General features: G+C 32.3%; 1 protein-coding gene across 1 annotated transcript in view; it reads left to right on the top strand.

Moving 5' to 3' along the window:
- The first annotated feature begins 1,357 nt into the window (after window positions 1–1,357).
- The window catches only part of LOC140442663 (GTP-binding protein Di-Ras2), a 1,562,201-nt gene continuing 1,543,688 nt past the window's right edge, over window positions 1,358–19,870 (top strand). Inside the window, exon 1 of the mRNA XM_072533657.1 lies at window positions 1,358–1,570. The gene's annotated coding sequence lies outside the window, so the exon portion shown is untranslated. The remainder of the gene's footprint in view (window positions 1,571–19,870) is intronic.

Genomic DNA, 19,870 nt, shown 5'->3' with positions numbered 1-19,870 from the left:
GTCTGTTTCACCATAGAGTGTTATTAAGGCATCCGACCAATCTATTTGATTTTTGTACTTAATCTCTCACTCCTTTGTCCATATCTATATCGTTCGACGGTATAATTCCAAGGTGTTTTATTTTCATTACTTATTCAAAACTGATGCCATAAATTTCTATTTTATATCTGATTGGTTCTGTGCTGATTACCGTTGTTTTAGTTTTGTGAGATGAGATTGTCATATTAAATTCTTTTGCTGTTATGTTAAATCTGTAGACCAGTCTTTGCAGACTAACTTTATCTTGGGCTATGCGAAACAGAGTATTTTTATTTATTTGTTTCCCATTCTGTATCATCTTTCTTTGTTAACGCTTTTGTTGATTTCATACACGATTAAATTGAAGAGCATAGAGCTCAATGAGTCCGCCGCCTATTTCTATAGGTTCTGTAAGTTGTCCATCTATTCTGACTTCCATTTTATTGTTTTGGTAGATGTTTTATTAGTTTCTATAATATTTAGGGAACATTCTATTTTATTCCGAATACCTATTCATTTTATATCCTGCCTGAAACTCATTTAAAGTGTTATTATTTTGTACCGAGGAGGTGTCTCGTTAAAGTTAATGCTTTAATAAGATTGCATGGCTATTGCATTTGAGAAGCTAATACAAGACATTCTATCATTATATTTTTCTAGATTAGTTTTTGTCCAGGTAATTTTATTAAGACTATTAGAAGCAAATGGTCAGAATAATATTTATAACCTATAAAAAAATTATCTATCAAATTTAAATCTATGACAGAACTGCCTAACTGACATAATAATATGTACTCCCCCTCTATATCACCTTTTGTTCTGCTAGCAGATAATAAATTTTTTCAGTCATATACGCGGTTTGTCAAAAAATATAAATTTTTATGTAAGTGAATACCCACATTTCATATTTTTCGACCGCGGATATCACTAAAAAATATTAATATTTAGTGATTGTATTTTATATTTTAGAACATCCAGAACTTTTTATAAAGAATAACTTTTTTTCATAAATTTAAAAATAAAAAAGTTTCTTATATGGTGCCGATTGGACATACTGTATAATACATATCCAAATATGGAAAATGTAACAACATTTTACTTTTCAAAACAATTAGGTATATATAGCGATAATAATATATAAAACATATAAAATAAATACTAATATTTTAATTTCTATTTACCGATTACAGCTAAAACTAAATTTTAAATTACAGTTCTGTGTTATTTCAGTGGCATTCAAAGCAACACAACGTATTATTTTTTGTACCTAGGTGTTTTTATCCCGATTCATTTGTTTCCGTCAAAACATTTTGAAAAACCATTAGTTGAATCGGTCAAGCTGCGTGTGCATTCGTCGCGTCGTTTAGTAGTTATTTATTTATTTTACGAAAACTGAGAAAATGTGAAAAGTTTGAAACATCTATCATCGCGGTAGTTATAGAGATTAATTGGATATGATTTTATCTTTTGGAATGTTATAATATCGAATGATTGAAGACATTAAATTTGTTGTGAGTTATAACCAATATGGAAGATACCCCAGCAAAATTTGGTTCGTAAAAGAATTACCTAATTAAATTTAATTTTTTAATATTTCCTTTTTATAATGTATTAATAGGTAAAATACATACATACAAGTCGTACTATAACGGTGTTTTAAGAAGTGAAATATTTTTATAAATTTTTTACGTTTGTAGAATTTATGAAAGTAACTCTTTAAAAACATTAAATACACAGATTCATGCAGATAATTTATTAGATTACCAAATTACATAAGGCTGATAATCATATAATAAGTAGAATTATATTTATTGTGTTTTAAAAATATAAACTCAGTAAGGCCTACTTTTTCAAAGTTATATTGTTAGGTTAGGAGTCCTATTTCACTTGCATATTAATATGATTATCAGTCTTAATACTATCTTATGCAATAATTTGGCAATCTAATAAATTTTCTACATAAATATTGCCTCTATACTGCTTTTTGTATTCTTTTTTCTAACCTATGACGATTTTCCCTTATATTTATGACAATTTGTAACTAAGTAAAGTCCTCCATTTGTTTTAATTTTAGTGAATTGTCTTCATAATTATTGATCAAAAAGACTTATTGTTCCCTCAAGGTGACTGGCTCTAATGCTGGTAGTTTTAGACACTTGAATTTATTTTTTTGAAGATGCTGCTAACTCTTTCGCTGTAAGCCAATATTGGAGTATTTAAATTACGTTTCTTTTGCCTTGTCATTTTTTTAAACAATCTTCAAAAGTGAAAAAAAAAATTGACCGAGATGCAAAAACTCTTAGATTTGTAGTAATTATATAAATGTGAAAAACTTTATTTTCTGCATGATGATATGTAATATATATCTACGCAAAATTTTAATAGTTATTAAGTTTTTAAAATGTACTAAATTTCAAACTGATTGACCAACTAGTTTATAAGTTATTCAATTTGTTCTTAATCTTGGAGAGCGATTATTTAATCAACTGTACTTGCCCAAACGGTCTTTCCAGAAGTATTTTGTAAGTCGCAATCGATTCTTTAAGCTTTTATTTTTAAAGTATATTAAAAAAATCTAATTTGACATTTTTTAACTCACACACTTGAAAGTAGGTTCAGTGAAAAGCTGGTGAAAAAACACACTCAAAAAAAAACAGAGCCTTCTATGGCCAATAAGAAACAAGATGTTTTTTTCTTAACACCATATTTCCTTTATTTATTAACATTAAGAACTTAAATTTGTAGAGATTGTAACTAAATATCAAAATTTTATGATCCTACTTATGGATGGCATATGCATTAAAGAAGTAAAAAGTTATAACCCGTTCAAGTGATGCTACTCTATAAATACTGTCACGCAAAAGTGGAGGGTAGAACTGTTCACTGCAATATCTCGGATTTTTTCTTGTTATTGGTCATAGTAGGTCCTGTTGTTTTTCGAAAGTGTGTTTTTTCACTAACTTTACATCGAGCCTACTCAAAACCGCGTGACATAAAAAAAATAAAGTTATTATAAATGTTTAGAAGCTAAAAAGTCAGCCCTTTTCCAATCTGGTTTTAATAATATATATATATATATATATATATATATATATATATATATATATATATATATATATATATATATATATATATATATATATATATATATATATATATATATATATATATATATATATTTTATATCACGAAACACCTTTTTGACTTTTTAAAAATTAAATTTATTTCAAAATACAATAAACAAAGTTACGTGTTACAAATTTGATTATACTGTACTTAAGACTAAAGAAAAATGAACGAATATAAAGAGCGACAAGTGCTTTTATAATATTAGAAACTGCTGACTCAGTGGGAACATGCAAAAACCTTGGGTCCCGCTGACTCTGCATGTGTACGGATCCTTATCGGCTCTGGTACTTGGAAGTAGAAACCTGATACCCTGGGAATCGTCGTGGTCAGCAACATTAGTTGGTACAATGCATATAACAGCTCCCTCTTTTAGATGAAAGTTGATGCGTGGCAGCAACTTTTAGACTGTTTGTTTAATGGTATTCAGTTGGATCTGCTCTTCTTCGTCTATGGATTCGCTTAGGTGAATACTGGGTCTTCGTCTTGGAAGGATCTTCCTCCAATTCCTGGCGAAGGCTGTCACTGGTTGTCCTGGATGGAGAGGGATTTGGTGCGAATTGAGGTCTTTGTTGGTCATTGGGTCTATTGTTTTGGAAATTATTATTTGAACTGAAAGTTGGTCTCTGAAAGCCATTGTTTTGAGAGTTATTGAAGTTTTGATTGCTATTAAAATTTCGGGAACCGTTAAAATTATGGGAATTATTGGAATTTTGCGAGTTATTTTGGGATTGTCGAGATCGACATTCGTTGTACGAGTGGCCCATACGTCCACAAAACGTGCATCTATGTGGTTGAAGGTTTGGTCTTCTGATGGGTTGATTGTTTTGATTGGGTTTTGGAGGATTGGGTCGATTGATTTTCTGTACTTCGAAATAGGATAATTGTAACTCTCGTCTGATGCGGACTTGAGCTTCAAGAAGGTCTTTTGGATTACTAGCACGAATGATGTGAGCGATCCTTGGATCGAGGCCGGTCAATAATGTATTAAGCGCCATTGATTCGATTAAAACAATTTGGGCCTGTTTCTCTACAGCAGAGAGGTTGGATTTTTGTATGTTGGCATGCATTTTTGCATTAAGGACTTGGACACGATTGAGGAATGTAAGAGCCGATTCATTCATTCATAAGTTGTTTGACTCTCTGTAAATCTTGTATCAAAGAAGATAGGTCTCTAGTGTCCCCAAAATGAGAAGTAAGAAGCTGTTTGATTTCTAGATACGATAATGGATTTCTTGAACTTATAAGTTGTGCTGCTCTACCACGTAATTTATTTTTTATGTGAATTACTACTAGTTGTTTTTGATCGCGAGTAGACATATTGTAGGCATAATCACAAGCATTTAAAAATGTGTGTAAAAATATTTGATCACCTTCAAATTCGGGTACGATAGAAAATATTTCAGATAATTTATAAGGTTCTATTTCAGGCTGGTTCTCATTACGAGAAGCAGGACGAGGAGTGTTGCCGTTATCGTTCATGGTGGTCAATAAATCAATAAACGAAATAGAAACATAAAAGGAAAAATAAAAATATAAGACTATGGATTGTTTAACTTAATAATTAATCAAATAGAAATATCAAATAATAAATCAAAATATAAATATCAAAATAATAAATCAAAATATCCGAAAAGTATTTTTCTAAGACAGTGTCTGATTAGCGGAATAATCGACAAAAATAATCGTTTAATAAAAATAAAAATTGACGATTTGCAGAATAATCGCCAAGTATATAATTATTGAAGCAACTATCAAAAATATTCAATTAATATTGGAATATCGAACAGTATGGTATAAATCTCTCTCTCTCTCTTGTCGTTTCCTCATTGCTGAGGATCGTGATTTCCTACAATGCGGGCTGTCAATTCTCTCCATCTCTTGCGATTTTGGGCTGCTCTCATGGACTCGGAAAACGTCTCTCCAGTGGCTTTCTGCACTTGATCTGACCATCGGATAGGTGAGCGTCCTCTGCCTCTACGTCCCTCCACGTTTCCGCATACAATTAATCTTTCTTTTTACATGGTATAAATAATATGGTATAAAACAGAAATTATATTCGAGATGATTCAATATTAGACTTACATTAGTTCCAAAAACATCAAGTCGTCTTGTTCTCGACAGCTGTTCTACCAGGGGCTTCACTTGGTGTTCCTTCCGTAGATTACTGCAAAGTTAGGACGCCGCTGCTTTTTGGAGATTATTGGTTCTTTTTCTGATTAAAGGATTAGAATCCACCGTTGTCAGTTAGTTCTTCCTTGTTCTGCCAACGTTCCAGATCCTACTGACTTTTGCGCCACTTTTTATATCACGAAACACCTTTTTGACTTTTTAAAAATTAAATTTATTTCAAAATACAATAAACAAAGTTACGTGTTACAAATTTGATTATACTGTACTTAAGACTAAAGAAAAATGAACGAATATAAAGAGCGACAAGTGCTTTTATAATATTAGAAACTGCTGACTCAGTGGGAACATGCAAAAACCTTGGGTCCCGCTGACTCTGCATGTGTACGGATCCTTATCGGCTCTGGTATTTGGAAGTAGAAACCTGATACCCTGGGAATCGTCGTGGTCAGCAACATTAGTTGGTCCAATGCATATAACATATATATATATATATATATATATACATATATATATATATATATATATATATATATATATATATATATATATATATATATATATATATATATATATATATATATATATATATAATGGCTATACACCTCAGTGTGGGGTTAAACCGCGAATGCTTTCTAGATCCTATTTCTTAAGTGGATCAGTCTTTTTGTTTATCTTATCTTCTTGACAATATCTCTCCATTTTTTCTTGTCTCTAATTCTTCCTCTCCATTCTCTGACTTCTGCCCTTTGGAGGTCTTCTTCAACTTATTGCAGCTACTTTGATCTCGGTCTTCCCCTTCTCTTTCTTCCTTCTGGATTCCATTCTATCATTGCGTATGTCACTGCCTCATCGCCTACTCGTCAAATGTGACCTAACCATCTAACTCTGCATTGCTTTATTTTAGTTACGATGGCTTCCTTAAGTTCTTCCTTAATTTCTGCATTTGTTCTGCTTCTATATTCATTTTGCTCTGTTCTGATTGGTCCTAGTATGGTTCTTATAATCTTTCTCTCTGCTATTCTTAAATCTTCGTCATCTTTTTTAACCATCGTCATTGTTTCTCCTGTATATAATAATATTGGCCTAATTATGGTATTATAAATGCTCATCCTACTTTTTTTAGTCAGTGTTTTGCTTTTAAGTAATCTTTTGTTTGATTTTGATATTTTGATTTTTTCTTTCATTGGTTTTTTCCCTAATCTTAATATTTTTGTCTTTTTTGATTTAATCTTAGCCCCATTACCTCCCCTTTCTCTCTTATGTCTTCTAGCATTTCTTTCATTATTTTTCTGTTCTTTGCAATAATAGCAATATCGTCTGCATATGCAACTATTTGACCACCTCTTGTTTTGAGATTTCCTTTATTTATATTTCGTAGTACATATTCTAATGCTAGATTAAATAGATTAAATAGATTATGTGGAATTTTTAATTTTTTAAGTGCTATCATTAATCCGTTCCTTTTAATCGAATCAAATGCCTGTTTGAAGTCTATGAATAACATTTCCAATTCTAATTTATACTCGTTTGCTTTTTCCATTATTTGTTTTATTGTGTGTATTGCATCTATTGTAGATCTTCCTTCTGTGAATCCACATTGGTACTGTCCTACTGTCTTCTTTGTGATCTTTGATAACCTTTTTTTTTAATATTGATGTCAATATTTTATATGTTGTATTTAGTAACGTTATTCCTCTATAATTTTCACAGATTTGTTGGTCTCCGTTTTTATGTACTGTTATGATCTGCCCTACCTCCCAGTCCCCTGGCATTTTTTCTTCTTTCCATATTGTTTTCAATAGTGCCAGTATTTTTCCTCTTAGTTCTCTTCCTCCGTATTTTATTAGTTCCATATTAATTTCATCTTTACCAGGGGCTTTTCCATTTTTGCTTCTCTGTATTACTTCATCCAATTCCTCTAATGTTGGTTCTTTTAAAATTTCGATGTCTACTTCATCTACTTTATCTGCTTCTTCTTCGTGCACTGTTTCCTCCTCGTTATGCATTTCTTCTTCTGTTGTTTCCTCCGTCAAAAGCTCTCTGTAGTAATCTCTCCATACTTGCTTGTATTCTTGGTCCTCTATTATCACTATTCCCTCTCTATTTTTTATTCCGTTTGTTTTGCCCTTGCATTTTTTTAATCTTTTTGTAAAAACTTTTCCTATTTCTGTTTGTTCTTTCCTGCTCTATTTTCTGCATTTTTTTGTCTACTCATCTTCTTTTATTTGCCTTATCACTTTCTTAGCATTCCTTCTTAATTTTTCATATTCTTCTCTGTCTTCCTCTTTATCTATTTTTAGCCATTTATTTCTGACTTGCACTTTTTTTTCTGTTATTTCTCTACATTCTTGGTTATACCATCCGTTTTTTGTTTTGATATGGTGACCTCCATGTTAGCTTATGTATTTTAGGGTGTTCAAATTTTGTTGAGCTTATTAACAAATTTGTTCTTGTTGCTAGGTTACATAGACTTTGCCCATTGTCATTCGCGTTTTCGTGTATTGTATGCAATTTTTTGTAAAATGTCCTCTTTTCCAATCTGGGCATTGAGGTCTCCTAGTACAAATATGACATCTTCTTTGGGTATTTTTTCTATCTCCTCTTCGTCCCTATCATAAAAGATTTCTTTTTCATCTGCTTCTTGTTTTTAATAATACATTTAATAAAACTTTGAAGTTTTTTTAATATACCCTTAAAGTTAAGCCTCAAAGAATCGATTTTAATTTACAAAACAACTCTAGACTGACTGACAAGTACAGTTGGTTAAATATCCGGCTTTAGAGTTAAACAAGTTGAATAACTTATAAACTATTTTGTCAATCTGTTTGAAATTTGGCATACTTTAATAACCCATTAACTGCCATTATTTTAAATAGCTATATTACATGCCTTTAGAATAGAAATATGCTTTATTGTCACTTAAAATTGTACAATTTTATAAACAAAGATTAAAAAATCAGAAAAATAACAATACCAAATTTAAAATTTACTAAAATTGCATGAATCGTCAATATTACAAAATAAAAGATAATAAAATACATAACCCATTGCAAAATTTAAATAAATTGCAAATTGCATAATAAAACCTTACACCTTACGAACTAGTTAGTTTAAGTTGCTGCATGTGATACACAAATACGAGATATAAAAATTCTTTAGTTAGTTTTACCTAAACGTACTGTAATTTCTTAGTTATTCGTTAAGAAACTCTTCCACGGAATAATATGGTCTTTCAGATAGATAGGCTTTTGTCAATTTACGGAACTTAAGGAAAGAATTTGTAGATTTATGTTGCAAAGGGAGATGGTTGTAGAATTTGTTTGCTGGATATAATATAGATTTCTTTACCTACTCAGTGGACGGGATCGGTAAATACACATCAAAGGTTGAAATTCTAGTAAAGTAGTCATGATTAGGTTTGCTGGAAAAACATGTAAGTGTTTACGAGTTACGCAAACAGTTTCTTAAATATATAAAGAGGAAAGAGTTAAAATCCCGTGATTTTTGAAGTAGCTTCTGCAATGTGTTATTCTACTGAGGCCAACAAGATACCGTATTTCTCTTCCTTGTATTTTAAAAATAACATCAGATTGGGCAGCTATACTAGAATCCCAGAAAGAAATACCATATCGAAGATGATACTCGAACAAAGATAAATATGTTATTTTGGAAGTTGCTAAATTGATTTCCTTCAAAACAGATCTTATTGCATAGATTACTTAGCTGATCGATATAAAGGGACGATTTAAGGTTGCTGTCTATAAAAATACCAAGAAATTTTACAGAATCAACGATACTGATCTGGCTCTTATTAAGAAGCATATATAAACCAAGTTCTTAACGGTTATAGATTATTACAAAAATAAAGTTTTTTTGCAATTATCTCGGTCAATTATTTATGTATTTTAATTTGGAAATATTCAAAATATCGAATTTTTTATAATCTACAAATTTTATTGTAATATTGTAATAATATTTTTCTAGAATATACAGGGTGAGTCATAACTATTGGGACATAGACTAAGGACAGGTTATTTGGACCAAAATATGGCTATTGGGCCAAATATGCCTTAATAAAATGTTGCTCAGAAAAAAGATACAGGGTGTTAAAGTTAATTTTTGTTTTTCGTTTTTTGTTAATAGTTTTCCTGTATATTTATAAATTGCTATCAAAATTGGTACAGAGGCATAATCTTAGACAAGAAATAGTATTTTACTTACAATTTTACGTTTTGTCATAGAGGGCGCCACGTGGATCATTCTTAATGATCAAATTAAGTCTAAACTTTTTCTGATGAAACTTTTTAGTAATTTTTATAAGAAAATATGACGTAAACATAATTTTTACGTAAAATTCGTACTCTTGTTTAAACATGATAATTTCAACTGTTTTCGATAAAAACGCAGTCGAACTGCTTAGAGTCTTAAAAAAGGATTTCAAATATTATTCCATTTATGAAAAGTATGCTTTAGACTGTCAGATAATTGTTGTTGGTAAATGTCATTTGTTCAGAGTAAATTATTTTTGATGTGACAGTGTAGTGTAATGTTGCATTTTTTAAAAGTAATCATTACTTTTTTTGATTGAAATGCCTCGTCACAATCATTTTACTAATGAAGAAATGCGATTTAAATAACTGAGAAAAAAGATACAGGGTGTTAAAGTTAATTTTTGTTTTTCGTTTTTTGCTAATAGTTTCCCTGTATATTTATAAATTGCTATCAAAATTGGCACAGAGGCATAATCTTAGACAAGAAATAGTATTTTAGTTACAATTCCACTATCAAATACCAAACTAATAAACAAAGTTGCAACTAACGTAAGGTTTCCGTTTTGACGATAAATCAAAACTAAACACACTTTAACTTAAAAGAACTCACAAAAACTCAAACTAAATGTTCTACATGGTCTTCTCCAATTTCTATGCCTTTTCTAATTTTTTTATAAAGGAATTTCGGACGTTAAAAAAAATATTATTCTGTCCCCTTAGATTAGCCCCCAAAGATTAGCTGCATTTTGAATGTATCTCCAAAATTCGTCTCGTGTATTAATTTCATTAGCATAAACTAAGGACTTCTTATGTCCCCAAAAATAAAAATCTAGCAGGTTGTACTCAGGACTTCTTGGTGGCCATTGAAAATCACTGCCTCTGCCAATCCATCGTTGAGGAAATACGTCATTAAGATGATTTCTAACAGCTAATGAAAAATGAGGTGGCGCTCCATCCTGCATAAACCACAGTTTTCTTCTTACATCCAGTGACAGATCATCTAAAATATCACTAAGAGTATTTTCCAAAAAGAATAAATAAGAAACTCCATTTAAATTCGGATGAAGAACATAAGGCCCTAGTATTTGGTCGCCTATATTGCCACACCAAATATTCAATTTAAACGCATGCTGAAAATGTCTAGCTTTAATAGCATGCGGATTTTTTTCTTCCCAATAATGATTATATCGCCAATTAAAAACCCCTCATCTGGTAAAAGTTTCTTCGTCGGTGAACATAATATTCTTAATACAGGGTCTGTCATTGCGATGTTTATTCAGAATACGTTGGCAAAACTGTAACCGTCGTGGAAGATCTGTTGGAAGTAAATTTTGAACAGGAGTGAAGTGATAAGGATGGAGGTTCTCTTTTTTTAGAATTCTAACAATAGACGACTGACTTACTCATGTTGCTGCTGATATATGTCGTGAATTTATTTCAGGATTTTCATCTACTCGAACCAAAAGTTCATCTTCTTGATTAGGTGTGATTTGTTTCGGTCGATCACCCCGATTTTTAGTGTGAAATGACCCAGTTTCACCTAAACTACGATATAATCTTGCAAAAGTTTTGTGATTTGGTTGCCTTCTGTTTGCGTATAACATTCCATACCTTCTGGCTGCCGAGCGACCGCAAAAATTTTCTTGTGCGTATACGCAAATCATATCTCGCATTTATTCATTAGTAAAATGATTGTGACGAGGCATTTCAATCAAAAAAAGTAATGATTACTTTTAAAAAATGCAACATTACACTACACTGTCACATCAAAAATAATTTACTCTGAACAAATGACATTTACCAACAACAATTATCTGACAGTCCAAAGCATACTTTTCATAAATGAAATAATGTTTGAAATCCTTTTTTAAGACTCTAAGCAGTTCGACTGCGTTTTTATCGAAAACGGTTGAAATTATCATGTCTAAACAAGAGTACCAATTTTACGTAAAAATGATGTTTACGTCATATTTTTTAATAAAAATTACTAAAAAGTTTCATCAGACAAAGTTTAGACTCAATTTGATCATTAGGAATGATCCACGTGGCGCCCTCTATGACAAAACGTAAAATTGTAAATAAAATACTATTTCTTGTCTAAGATTATGCCTCTGTACCAATTTTGATATCAATTTATAAATATACAGGGAAACTATTAGCAAAAAACGAAAAACAAAAATTAACTTTAACACCCTGTATCTTTTTTCTCAGCAACATTTTATTAAGGCATATTTGGCCCAATAGCCATATTTTGGTCCAAATAACCTGTCCTTAGTCTATGTCCCAATAGTTATGACTCACCCTGTATAAGAAAGGTTTTATGGACAAAAATATCATTTCACCATTTAAGACGGTAAGAAAACACAAAGCAAAATCGTCTGTACGTCTTCACGGATTTTCCATCAGCTATTTCAAGTCACATAACCTTTTTGTATTACATCTTTTAACATTAAAACTCACAGAAAACTTACTTAAGTTATGTTTTAATATAGTGTTGGTTATAAATATAAATTCTAAACTGTGTTAATAAATTTTTTTTGAGTAAACATAAAAGTTATCTCGCAACAAAAGGCTGTGCAAAATCTACATCCAGATACAGCGACCGCAATAACATGAAGATTGACCAAAACTGGTCATTTACCTATTGTGATTACTCTTTTTCTGTGGTCTTGTGGTCACTGTTTTTCGATTAAAAAGCCTCTAATTAGGAGTGTGCCCCAGCCGCTCGCTTAACTGTTCTAGACGCAAATTAAAAAGGATCGTAGAAAAAGCTTTGCTTGTTTTAATCCTTTTTTGGACCTTTAGATGCCTTGAAAGTTTACAGTTATTTTTCGACGACTGAAAAGCAAAATTAGAAAGCGCTATTAGATGAACTTTACACTAGAGCGATGTAAAGTTTTAAATTAAGAAAAATAATTTTCATAAACAATTATTTAGTGGTCATATTGTCATAACTTCAATGAATTTTAAATGCAGTTTAGATACTTTATAAACTTTTATTTGAAGACTTATTTAATAGTTTATGAAATAATGTCGTCGGTTGGTAATATTTTCCTCTAAATTTCAGACATGAAAAAGTTACCTATCGGTTATATTTTTTTACACACAACTGGAACGGAACAGAAATTAGTTAATTTAGATTTTACTGTTTTCTTACACATCACTAAAGACTTCCAAACAAATGGTTTAAACAGGACGTAAATAAAATAAAGTTTTTCATTTTTTCTAGTAGTTTATTAGTAATTAAAAATAAATACTGTACTCAACAATTTTATATGCAAATATACTAAATACTGAACTAGTGAACTAGTAATAATTATTAACTACAAATTTAAATTCACCATTTTTAGTGGTATCTTACAACATATAAATTATTTAAATTAATCATAGCTAACATTAACATTATGTATGAAAGAAAAGTTTTCAAAAGATAATATCTTGCATTCTTGCAGACCATTCTTGTATTTTAAAATAATTGTACCAGCTTGCACGTAAACTATCAAATAAACAATCAAAAATGAAATCAAATCCAGAAATGACCAGAGATAGTTATATAGAATAATTACAAAAATAAAAAAAAAGATAAAAAAAATTTTAAGCATCAGCAAACTCAAAAATTATAATCCTTCTTTAAACCTATATTCCGTTGAGATAGCGTATAAGTAATTCACTACCGAGCATAAAATTAGGGTCACCCAGTAATTTGAATTTATTTTAGAAATTATTATTCTGTTTTAACTATTTTCGGTCGTAACATAGTTTACTAATGGATTTCTTGAAAAAAAAAATTGTTGTCGTTGTTGTTTCGACAAGCGTTTGAGATAAAAAGGGCCCCTTAACCTAATTCATAAAAACCGTTATCAGCACAGTTTTTGTTTCTATGGTTTTAACGTCAATTGTAAATTGTTTATGTATTGTTATCACTGTCAGTGTATTGCAATGAGCATAAATTCTGTTGTGGCGGCAAGAATTGTGACGGCGTTAGAAGATGGCCACGGTCAGCGCGAAACTGCGAGAAACGTTGGTGTAAGTCTCTCGAGTGTGTAACGAGTATGGCAACGGTACAAAGAGACCGGTCTGCTTACTCGAAGACCTGGTTTAGGTCGAGGCAGGATTACAACAGCTAGAGATGACCGCTTTGTCGTTTCTAGTGCTTTGAGAAACCGAACGGTCACGGCAGTTTCTCTTCGAAATCATCTGCAAGAAGTGAGAAATGTAAACATAAGTGAATGGACAGTTAGGAGACGACTTCATGCTGCTGGTTTATCTTCTCAAACTAGAGTAACTGGACCGCCGCTTTCCCGTGAACACCGAATTGCCAGATTGAATTTTGCACGAGAACACTTGGCATGGATAATGCAGGATTGGAGTCGTGTATTGTTTTCCGATGATTCGAGATTCTGTCTTACGGGCTCAGACAAAAGTGTAAAAGTGTGGCGACGTCCAGGCGAGAGATATGCTCAAGCATGTGTTGCCGAGCGTCTTCCATTTGGAGGAGGGTGAGTTATGGCATGGGGAGGCATATCGTTTGATGCTTGCATGGAGTTAGTCTTTATCGAGAATGGGACATTGACAGCGCATAGGTACCTGACACAGATTCTGGAAGACCATGTTTTACCTTTTATGGTTATTCTTGGAGACGACGCAACATTTATGCATGATAATGCACGGCCCCACAATGCTAGGATAGTTACTGAGTATCTTGACGAGGTTCAAATCACACGATTTGTTTGACCTGCTCGCAGTCCAGATATCAATCCCATAGAACATGTTTGGGATGAGATGAAGAGACGTTTACGGAGTCATGTGCCGGCTCCCAGAAATTCGAGAGAGCTTCGCGACATATTGGTGCAAGAATGGAATAATCTTCCGCAGAATGTGATCCAAAATCTGATCCAAAGCATGCTTCGTCGTTTGCAAGCTGCTATTACTGCCAGAGGAGGGAATACTCGCTACTGGAGTTCTTAAAATTTCTTTTTTTCAACAAAAAGCACATCAAATTAAAACCGTCTCTTTTCATTATTTAGTATATCAAAGGAAAATTCTTCATTTCCATTATTTTTAATAAACTTTAAACGACAAAAACGTTGTTTTCTTTAAGCAATCCGTTAGTAAACTATGTTACAACCGAAAATAATTAAAACAAAATAATAATTTCTAAAATAAATTCAAATTACGGGGTGACCCTAATTTTGTGCTCGGTAGTGTAGTAGTCTTTAGATTTACTTCAGTAATAGCATGGACACTGTTTACTTCGATACGAGTATATTTGTGACCATTAAGTAAATAATTTATCTAAAGTTTCTGCACTGCTGTAAAGTGGAGTGTATCATTGCTAACACCATCTAACTCCGATTTTGCCCAGACCAACAATTGCAATAAAGGATTAAGTTTCTAACGGTACTTCTTTGGTTAACCTTGATATTGTACCTATAACAAACACTAGATATTTCGTTTGAACCCCTTTCGCCGGGACTTTCATCCCAGTAATAACATGAAACTTGCTTGTTCCGTGTTCGTAAAAGCTTAAATTATACACTGTCAATTATCATGAATAATATAAATGCACTGAATCTCCATGTGGAGTGCTTAAGACCTTTTCCAAATAAAAACTCACTTTAAGCTTATGAGGATCTTATTTGCTAAAACGAGGTTGTAGTCACTTGCCATATCTGCCCCTTACCATCATCTCTAGGGTTTTTCAGGTGTATATTCCTCGAACTGGTAGTTTGTACCATCTCTTCTTGATAATGAGTTTGTTGTCCTTGTAAAACTGAACTAGCCAGTCTTCTCTCTCATTACGTGTTTCTAATCCATATTTACCTACTACTTCTCCATCTCTTTCTTTACCTTAATTCGCAATGAAGTCGCTTAAAATACTAATACCTTTCTCTTGTTTGGTTTCTTCCAGTGTTTCTAATTAATTGTAAAAGAGGTCTATTTTTTCTTTTGTGTTATCAGATGCCGGTGCGCATGATGTAATAATGTTTATATCGCACGGAATTGCATTTAACTAAGTGCAATTATGTTCGTTAATACATGAACCCCAAGCCGACCTGAAGACGACCTCAGCTACATGATCAAGAAACTACAAGAAGAATATACCAAGGCTGGCCTAGATATTAACCTCGCGATAACAGAATACCTATCTACAAGTGAAGAAGACATAGAAGATCTACAGATTGATGACAACGTAACAATCAAGGGAAAGGATAAATTTAAATACTTGGGGTTTATAATCACGAAAATGGCAACAACAGAGGAAGAAATTACACAAAGATTAGGACAAACAAGAACAGCAATCCGACAACTTAACTCAGTATGATGGGATAGACACCTAAATATGAAGACAAAAACACAGATTTATAAAACATTAGTGCGAAGTATTATGACATATGGGGCTGAAAATTGGATCATAAACAAAAAAAAAACAGCAGTAAGATGGCAGCAACAGAGATGGAATGCCTGCGAAGATGCTGCAGAGTAACAAGAATGGATAGGAGAAGTAATGACGAAATAAAGCAAAGAACGTCAATAGAAACAGACAAACTAACATACATAGAACAACAAAGACTAAAGTGATATGGACATGTAAGAAGAACTAGTGACAGCAGATGGATAAAGAGAATAACCCAATGGAGCCCCATAGAAAGGAGGAAAAGAGGACGAACCCGAAAATCCTGGAGGAACGAAGTAGACGACGGCATGAGCAAGAGAGGTCTAAACGATGGAGAATGGGACAACAGAGAGAGATGGAAACGGTTGAGCGAGGGAAGGCAGTGAATACTGTAGAATCCCTGAATATATATATATATATATATATATATATATATATATATATATATATATATATATATAATATATGAACCCTTTGACTGATTTCTCTGTTCTTTTTTATTGATGACAATAGCTACTCGAATACGTTTTTGTGGGTTTGTTATCTCCAGAGTATTAAAATATGTAGTTGTCTATTATACTTCTGCCATTGTTAGGCCTTTGACCTTTACTTCATCCAAGGATGTCTATCTTTAAACTTACATTTCTTGTAATACGTTATGAACTTTTCGTTGTTGGTATAGAATTCGTCCATTCCACGTATCTATTTTTTTCTGTGTTTTGAGTTAACTTGCAGATTGTATAGGTGGTTTCCTCAGAATATCACAGGGTAGGTGGGTTCTGTAGACAAAAAGAATTGTGCACCATATCTTTGCTTTTTATTTTTAATTTATTGACAAAATAAGAGCTTGTCTTGCCATCACATCTTGTCTTCTCGGGAGGGCGGGGGGATATGGGTTAACTTGACAGTAAAACCGTCTCAGACACCGTACGCTCTGCTCTAGGTATATTAGTGCACGAAATGCCTTAGGCACTTATCCCTCTTTAGGTCGGAATGCTGAATTGTATCGAAGAATGATGAAATAAAACGCCAATTTTAGAGTACAAAAAGCAAAGCCACAGAGTCACAGGCAGGTAGGTGGAGCAGAGCCCAACTGATCGGCTCCCTAGAGTTTAGGGCTCTAGGAGAGACCGAGGTAGACTCTCTTTGGCTTGAAAATTAACTAATATTTATACATAATATTTTACAAGATTCCAAGCCAAAAGACATATGACAAAATTGGAAAAGGAGGGAAGGCGGGGCGATGCCCGCCAAGAGTGCTCATTGGTCACTCTGACCGAGCACTTAAACATACATACATATACATACATTTTTTTCAAGACTGTTAATTTCATTAATTCTGAACATATTTATCTAAGACCGGTCTACTCATATATTTCCTAATTGAAAAGTTCCAATTTCTCAATTGAAATACAATAATTATTTCTACAGTAATTAAGAATTCTGGATAATTGTACTACCGTCATATAAAATTATAGTCCCAAGAACACAGACATTGTTTTTTTCTATTAACACCAATCCAAAGAAAATTGTATTTTGGCATTGAGTTTAAAATAATATCATTTAGATCTGCTGGCCGCTACGTAATAATAATCTGAAGTTTTCTTTACCCAGGTGTACATGCGAGACATCTAAGAAAATATTAACTGCGTAAAGTCTATTTGCGTATTAATTAAATAAATTCTCACAAAAAATTTGAAGACCCAGCACTCTTAAGGTCCATTATAGAATCAAAAGTGTAATTAAAAAACATTCCGATTGGCTGTCAGTTAGAAACTAGATGGAGAGAGACAAAGAGAGAGATGACAATGAAAGGCTAGTGGCAGTTGAAGGTTGGAGAAGCGAAGGAATTGGAGTTTGAACGATAAAAGATCATTTTCGGTGATAGTTTCAAAAACCGGCATATTTTGGCTTTATTCGAATAAGCTCTGGTTAAAAAGAATGTGATAAGGCTCAAATGCTTTGTGGCAGTCTTTGTGAAGCGAGATAATTACCGGTTTGTTGCTGTATTCCGTGTCACGGGATTTGATAGCATTTCTGAGGGCTAAGTGAGGGTAACATGGTTTTAAGTAAAAATTAAGCAGCCGAGTTTTGAAGAATACATATTATCATCCAGGATATCCTTAAGTCCAATTCGATGTTTGACCTCCCCAGCATTTGTCCAGTTTCCATTTTGTGTCTCACATGGGTCGAATCCAGATCGTTTGAAGTTTGTGTGGGATTTTTTTTGTATCCAATTAAAAGGTAACAAACTTTCTTAATAACTTAAAAAGAAATAATCAGCCAGTGAAGCAAAGTAGTTTAAATTTTTCTAAATAAAATAAACATTCTTCTTTAATATACTAAGATTTGCTTTTATGACAAATTAAAGAGTTTATAAATAAATATAAGTTTTATGGATCAGCTAATTGTCATATTTTAGTTTTTTTTAAATAAAGTTAACCTTGATAATTAATTAATAATTTAGAAAAGTTTGATATTTTATTTCGATATGAGAGAGAGAGAGAGAGAGAGAGAGTGAGGACAGTCAGAATTATCTTTTTCTGTCATTTGGTCTATCTATCTATCTTATTAGCCTTCTTCTGTCCATCTTTGGATATAGGCCTCCCCAATCCTTTTCCATTCTTTTCTGTCTGTCGCTATAGTCATCCACCTAGAGTCCGCGTGCTTCATGCTGTCATTTGGTATATAACCAAAATTTTAAAGTCTGTTTTGTTAGAAGGTTCAATGTTGCAATTGTTAATAAACAATGCTAAATTCTGATTTGTTAGAAGGTTAAACTCAATGTAAGGTTTGTTGATAAATTGGATAATTTTATTTGTAATAACTGTTTATGTAAAATAAAAATAAATTTTTAAACCAGGAGTTTAAAATTATTTCTTTTAAAACGATTTTCACCTTAAAATTTTTTAGGAAAGAAAAACCTTTCCAAGCGAGAGGATTTTTTCAAACAGCGTTCATTTTAAATAGTTCAGAAATCTTGTTGTAAAGTGTTGCCCATGATATCTCTGTAAGTGTTTTTTTGATTTCTTTTTCGTGGTTAGTTTGTCCTAGTCCCTCAAATAAAGGAATCCTTATCCACGACCTAGCTCTCCAACCAAAACACGAGTAGCGGTTCGCAAACGTTTCAATTTATTGGCTTACTCTATCCTCAGGCCCAGTAATTGTTTAGTCCCCCTTTCAACCCCCAATAAGCAAATTATAAATCGTTACACAATTTTTACTACTTCGATCATCTTTTTTGGGTTTATAATTCTGGTTTTCTTAAAGTTGATGGACTTACATTACAAGCGTCCTTTATATATTATACGATGAAACCACGTTCGCAAGTCAACAATTTTAAATCTTTGCAACGTGCCCCCAACGCATAAAAAGATCAACTACTAAAGTACCATTGTCTTTACTACACATTAAGTGTGATGTTGGTTAGTACGCCGCATGTGAGTCATGGGCACTGCCAACAAATAACGAATGACACATAGGTGGCATCAAGGGCACTGAACGAGTTAAAATAAGGAGATGGGTTGGAAACAGGTTTGAAAGAAAATTCATTCATGATAAGCATTCGTCCATCCAAGCATTACGAATCAGCCATACTACAAAAATCTTAAATTACTCACTCATAGTTTTGACAAGTATATTTTGCTTGTCATTTGAAACAATAGGATAATATGATCTTATCAATGCATATTCTATAACGTGGTGTATGACCCCATATATTCTTTTTTGATAGAGGGAAACTCTTGAGAAATATAATTAAATACAAATTGTTGTTTTCTATATTTAATCAATTATTAGATTATTCTATTAAACTACTCGACTTTTTACAGGTGTGTCTGTTCAGTTCTGACTTTAATCCCACCTTTAACTTTAATTTGTACAACTTCTGCCAAAATTAACCATTAAAAAAAACTTTATTACATCT

Source organism: Diabrotica undecimpunctata, chromosome 6 (genome assembly GCF_040954645.1).
Source record: "Diabrotica undecimpunctata isolate CICGRU chromosome 6, icDiaUnde3, whole genome shotgun sequence".
NCBI lineage: Eukaryota > Metazoa > Arthropoda > Insecta > Coleoptera > Chrysomelidae > Diabrotica > Diabrotica undecimpunctata.
This window is presented reverse-complemented; position numbering and strand designations above follow the sequence as displayed.